Below are 6,874 nucleotides of genomic sequence, written 5' to 3'. Positions count from 1 at the left end.
AAGTTTTTATCAGAATTTACTACTTCTCGAAATCATTGAATATTATGTTCAAATCGGAAAATAGGATTTTAAAAGTGTTTTTGGAAAAGTTATTATTTCAAAAAATTATATTTGTTCAAACATTTAAAAAGTGGTTAAAGTAGTCTTTCTATACACTATATAATCACAAACATAATTGAATGTGTTCTATTTTATTTCATTTTTTTAGTTATCGAAAGTTGAAATCTCTGGATCAATTTCTAGAAATCTTGGAAATAGACAATAAATAATTGTTTACATAATTACGTGATGTTTTTAGAAAAATGTACTGCTTCAAACAACGGCAAGCAATTATAATTCTATCAGAAAATACGATTATCTTTACATTTGTTTAGAATAAATAATTGTTTAAATAATTTAACTTTCTTTAACAATCATACGTAAAAATGTAGTTTTTTGCCTTTCGGGTTATATTAGGGGCGCTGCAGGGAGGGTGGGGGTGGGTTGGAAATAAAAGTTATAAGTACGGTTTTATATCGCAGATTCTCCTCTTAAATCCCTGAAAAACTTGGCACGTTTCGATGAAACCCTGGAACATGAGTTTAATTTTTCAAAAATTCAAAATTTTCTCATGTCAATTAAATGGGATTTTGAAGTGCCCGATGGCACGTGTTAATTTTCCAATTACGAAGAAAAACAAAATTACGGATTTTCTTTCTCCGTAAATGGAAGCTTGGGGGGGGGGTCTTGACATGTAGCTCGAAAAGCGTTAAGTGGACTACATCTAATAAACAATCATTCTTACTCTCATAAAAAATGAGTCTTGCACTTTCAAGGCATGGTATGAGTTAAATATATACATCCCTATTTAACATTAATTTTTCGTTTCTATACTTATTATGAATGGAAGACAGGCAAAAAAATTTGAATTGATCTCATATGAGATAAAAAATGTTATCATGTTTATATTAATATATAATTTTGTATATATAAGCTAAAAGTGGAAGTTTAGTCAAATCCCTGGTTTATTCAGGAATTTCGAACACTTTCAGCTAATTTCTCTAACTCTCTGGAGCGTCCTAAGTATTTAGAAAAATCACAAATTTGAGCATTGAATTAGCCTTGTTTATAGTTTATATAGAGTTTAAAATTAAAATACATTAATCTTGTATAAATATATTGTTCTGTGAAGTATAATTGATTAACTGACTTGCAATTAATTTAAGAAAATTAAAATAAAATTATTATTGCAACTTACGAATAAACTCAGTTATGCTATACAAAAAGTAAAAATAATCTTGTCTCGCTTTTGTCTATACTCTAGATACTGACAAAATTTGCTGAAAAGAAATAATAAAAAAGATATTTCAACGAATAATCGGTTTTATTATTTCTTATCGTTGAATGTTAATTTTCTTATAATATCAAAAATTGCGAAACGTCCTGGAATAATTGTTATTGAAAAAAGTTTTCCTTCATGAGGGATAAAATGTGATATTTATGACCTTCTCAGATAATTGAAAAAAATTATCATCTAGTTCCTCATTTATGACTTATTTTTTAATTTTAGATATATAATTTTAATTATATTTAAAAACTATTAACTTTAAAAAGCAACTTTATTTCTTAAGATAAAAATTTGAAAGAACCATGAATCTAACTTGTTAGATAGATAGTGTTTTATTAACACAATCCTCGGACTTTTTTCTTGAATCATGTTTTTCTAAATATAATCAAATCATTAAAAGAACTTCAGGATGTAAAAATTCTTAATTTAGGGCATGTGATACTTAGAAAATTGACGATTTTACCAGTTTTAGGTTCCCCCGGCTTTTTTTCAAGAATAATAAATATTTTGTCTTAAAAATTTGGGAAATGATAGCGAAAATGCTAACGGACGTCCCCACATTTTATTTTGGTTTTTTTTTTGTTATCAAAAAATTTCTTATATTGCTAACAACGTTCGTGTATATTTCGAGGTTATGTGTGTTACAATTCACCCGAGCGTTACTTCCAAACTACACAATATTTTTGGCCGAAAACTTTGCACTTACAAATAAACATAGTAACTAATCTCCCGAAACTAACCTTGTTTGCAGGCAATCAAAAAAGTTTATTTCATAAATAATTTCCAGATTATCGAAAAGACAGAGATGAAAAACGACGTAACCTGAAAGTAATGCATATGCATAAAATTTTTATTTAGCACAATAATTTTTTTTCTTATTATCCCTCAAAAAAGAGTCCGTGTACGTCCGTCATGATATGTTATAGCATCTCCGAATTCAGTTTTAAAACATTTTCATTTTTGTAGAGAAAAAGCCGTGGAAACTGTAAGTATCACATGCCCTAATCGCCTGGGAAACAACAGATTAGTATTGGTAAGGAAAACCCTTATTTAATCGACTTTTTCCAGACTATTTATTCGTCAATGCACAATAAATATTCTGGAAGAAGTCACCGAAGTAAGGCTTTCCCTTATTAATAATAATAAATTTAATTAGTAGAAGCTTAAATCATCTCGTGCTCTGTAGATTAAATATTAACTCTGATACAATATGCTAATATACGCATGCTGTACATATCTTGAATGTATATTCTAAAATTAAGCGTTTACCTCAGTTTGTAAAAAAAAATTGTAAAATTTAATATTAAAAATTTGTAAAGAAATTATTTCTACAAAGTTTCCTAAATAATGGCAATTTCCTTTGAAAAATGAGTTAAACGTTCAAAAGAAAATAATTTGGAAGCAGAAAGCTAATGAAAAGTAGGGCATGGGGACCCTGCATGTGTATACATAATTTGTAGGCCATGGATTCCCTGTCATTTTTGAATTGTGAGAAATTCTTATTTTCCTTATCGTTGTTCAAACAATTAGAAGCTGGTTTTTGAATTAAAGACAGACTAGACCATGTTCAAACGTAACGTTATTTAGCAATTTGTTAAACAATTTTGAATTGTTTAGATAATTTTTTTTCTCTGTAATTTTTGAAAAGATATTCTTTTCTACAATTAATGACACAATTAACAAATTCGAATCGTAATATGATTTTGCTCAAAATCAATTAAAACTAATTCTTGGTAAAAAGAATTCCAAAAAATACTGTATTTAGCATGGATTTAATAACAAAAACTGCTCTTTTGTATTGTCTGGGGCATTTTTTCGTGTGATTGAAAATTTAGCTTTTCGCATTCAAATCATAATGATAATTTCTAAAGTCCGGGTGCACTGGTGACGTTGCAAAAAAAAATTACGGAATTTAATTTCCGGAAAAGGAAGAAATACGGTGGGGTTGGGGGCCTGAGATTCATCACCAAAAATCTAAAGTCGAATTTCTCGACCACCCTACTAGATAAGAATATGAAAAAAACGGAAGATCGGTTCAAGCTCATGAGGCTCGATAATAGTGATTTTTTTAAAGATGAGGAAGCAACGTTGAGTCACCAGATGGTAGCCCACTTCCTAGGTCTTCAGCGAACACAAACCGATCGAGAGGTGGACGACTGGACTCAAGAGAGAGAGAGAGAGGTCGTTGATATCAAGAAGGTGGCATGTGTCGTTAGTTGCTGCTGTCTCTTTAAATCACTAGGGCAGATGAAGCTTTCCAATGCTATCTCAGAAGGGCATGGATTTCGTCGTGCCCCCCCTAACAAAAATATTTAGGGCAAACGTTTGTCTAAACACGTGCTATCGGCATGGAGCTACGGTAGAGTGAACTCTGAAGAGTGAATTCTGAAGACGCTAGAAAAGAAGGTCAAGAAATATATTAGGGATGAGGTTCTTCTAGATGCCATGCTAGCGCTTTATACTGCCGTGGCAAAATTGAAGTAATACCTCCGCAATACCTCTCCAGAAGTCATCTATAGCGAACTGCATGGCTGTCCAGGAGTCGGTTTACTTATAAAAGGGTGAACAACGCAGCATGCCAAGGGGCATGGGTTTGTATCCCCCAATATTATTGTGGGCTCGAATGAAAGGGCGATTTAGAACAATCAGATATCATAATACTCATATCATATCACTAATATCTGATTGAGGTTATTCAACAAAAAGTTATTTAAGCTACTTTGTTTGTGTCAGGCATTCCAACCTAAAAATCTATAATTGATGAAAGAACCCCAAAAAGAAGTATGGAAAACTTCTTTCTGTCAGATCTGGTGAAAGTTCGGTTTTCTGACGCTGCTAGCGATGCCTATTAAAAGTTTTAATTAATAAGAAGGGGTCTTTCTTACCATTTTGTACGACCGTTCAAACGACGGTCGTTGATTGGAATAAAATATTTGTTTGGATCAACCAACATATTTGATTGTATCAACCCAAATATTTGGTTGAATCAACTAAAATATTTGGTTGGAACAACGAAAATATTTAGTGTAATCTACCAAACTTTTTCTGAGTGAAGACTATTGATCGTTGCGAGCTACATCCTAATTTACAGTAAAAGGAATGAGGTAAAAGACGCATTATTGGAACACCTTAAATAATACAATTAGCATTAATGATCATGGGAGAAAAAGAATTTTACTAGGAGATATAAATAGATGGGTTGGAGTCCATGGAGAGGATACCGAGGGGGTGTTTCGTCATTTTTAAGATCCAAAAACAAATGCTAACAGCGGCAGATTGGTTAGCCTATACTCAGAAAAGGGCTTGGTTATCACAAATATTTAGTTTACATATAAGAATATCCATATGTAAAATGAATAGTATAATAGTATGATAAATTGCAAAGGTGGATAAGTGAAGTAAATGGTGGTTATTAAAATTTTATTTATTTCATTCCTGTAACAATATTTTAAGGCTTGCAGTTTGCATAATTAGAAAATAAACCAAAACAAATTTTTTTATGATAGCGCAATAACACTCCGTAAAATCGAAATCAGCCTATAAAGATAAAAACAAACGTTACTCCCGAGCTGAAGTGTTTCTAAATGGAGGCCAAAGAAGTAAGAATAAAAAAGATAATCCAGTTCCGAAAAATAAAATGTGGAAGTTTAAAATCACAAAGTGATATAAACCTGAAATCACAACAGGCACGGGTGATGATCGCGATTGAAAGTGCAATTTTCAGTACAAAAAAATAACATATTATAAATTAAGTTGCCCAATTAGGAGAAAATAAGTTTGACGAGAAAATGTGTACCAGTTTCAAGTAAAACATAAAAGAATTTGGCTTTAAACAACAATTGAAAATATATACTTCAATTTCAAAGCATAATGACAAGGATTTTCGGATTTGGGACAGGTTTTACAAATAAACGGAAGAACTATTTATATCTTAACAAAAGAAAAGTATTATATTCCTCCCATAATATACATGTCTGATTAATTCTAAATGGGTGTGAATTATGTGAAAGTGTGTGCGTGTTGCTTGGGTGTGTGTGTGCGTGTGTTGTCGACGACAGTTTTAAATGTAGTTTTAGTGTATTCGTAATCTATATGGCTGGGTGGTGTGTCGGTGAGATGTGGGTGGTTTGAGTGAGAAAAAGCGGTGAAAGCTGATGTCGTGGTAAAGCAAACAGAAAATGAGAGGAAGCGGGTATGCTGACATGCTCAGAGCGATCCCTTGAATAAATGTTTAAGAAACAGTGGTGAGCGGTTGGGTTTACCGATATGCGGGTCAGTCTCATGGCGTGCGTGACGAGAAAGAAGCGGTAATCGTTGGATTTAACGATATGGGCGTCGATGACTGGATGTGCGTGACGAAGGAAAGGTGGAGCCTGATGGTTTCAAGGTGTGCGTGACAGTCAGTCGTTCATATGCCGCAAGACGTGCGTGACATAGGGGACGGTCGTCGGGAAGCTTCAGGATGTGCGTGACGGGTGGTTGTTCCGGTAAGTCAGGTCGGTCCGAAAAGTTAGGTCGGTGTCGGGAGTCCGGAGGATGATTGCTTGTCGATCCAGAGTGTCACCTCCTGAACTAGTCTCTTTCGGAAAACGGGTGTGGTACGGTGCAGAAAGAGAGGGGCAGAGGCGCTATGGTGACCACAAGTCGTGTGTGACGCAGAAAACGGTCGTGGGGAAGCTTGGCGGTGTCCAAGGCGTGCGTGACGGGCGGTTTTTCTGGTTGGTCAGGTCGGTGTCAGTAGTCAAGAGGGTGGTTTCATGTCGGCACAGAGTAGCCTTGACGTAATCAGGACACCCCTTCTCTCGATAGGCGACCATAGTTACAGCAGGTAGTCGCATATCAAGCGGCCTGTTAAAACGGGAGCAGGATGGGGAACAGATGCGTACCCTTACCTGGCAGGATTGCCACAGGAGCGCCTGCCAACCATCGGTCGTTCATAAATCGGCGGAACCCTTTGCCCGACAGGAGGTCACGATCCGCCTCGGCCTCCGGGTACGGTGGCGGGATGCTCAGGCACGCGTGAGGCAAATGAATTTCAAAATAATGCCAGTGATGCAAATTTTCACTTCAAAAACATGTCGACAACTGTGAAGGATCAACCCTTGCCTGATATCAACTTATTTAACATAACTTTACCCAACAGAACCTGACCTCACCTAACCTGAATTAACAGAAATTTATTGAACTACACGTAAAGCTCTGGAAGCATATTTTCCCAGTAGCAAATGTGTGGTACATCGAATGAGTCAACTCTAGCCTAACCTAGAAATAAATCTAACCTAGCGTAACCTAACCTAACCTAGCCACACGAAACACAATTAAATTGATTGTGTTGTCCCGTTGTGTTTGCGGTACCGTTTGAATTAGCTTGGGCTTAACCTGCAAAGAAGTCGAACCTATCCTAACCTAAAAAAAACCTGACCTGAACTAACCTAACCTAACTTAACTTCACGTAACACAATTAAACTCACTGTGTTGTCCCGTTGTGTTTGCGGTACCGTTTCATTCAGCTTCGGCTTAACCTACATAGAGGTTTAACCTATCCTA

General features: G+C 35.1%; 1 long non-coding RNA gene across 2 annotated transcripts in view; it reads left to right on the top strand.

Annotated features, from left to right (window-relative positions):
• The window catches only part of LOC117179042, a 44,204-nt gene that overhangs the window by 25,648 nt on the left and 11,682 nt on the right, over window positions 1-6,874 (top strand). The gene's annotated exons all lie outside the window — the stretch shown is intronic.

Source organism: Belonocnema kinseyi, chromosome 8, assembly GCF_010883055.1.
Source record: "Belonocnema kinseyi isolate 2016_QV_RU_SX_M_011 chromosome 8, B_treatae_v1, whole genome shotgun sequence".
Lineage (NCBI taxonomy): Eukaryota > Metazoa > Arthropoda > Insecta > Hymenoptera > Cynipidae > Belonocnema > Belonocnema kinseyi.
This window is presented reverse-complemented; position numbering and strand designations above follow the sequence as displayed.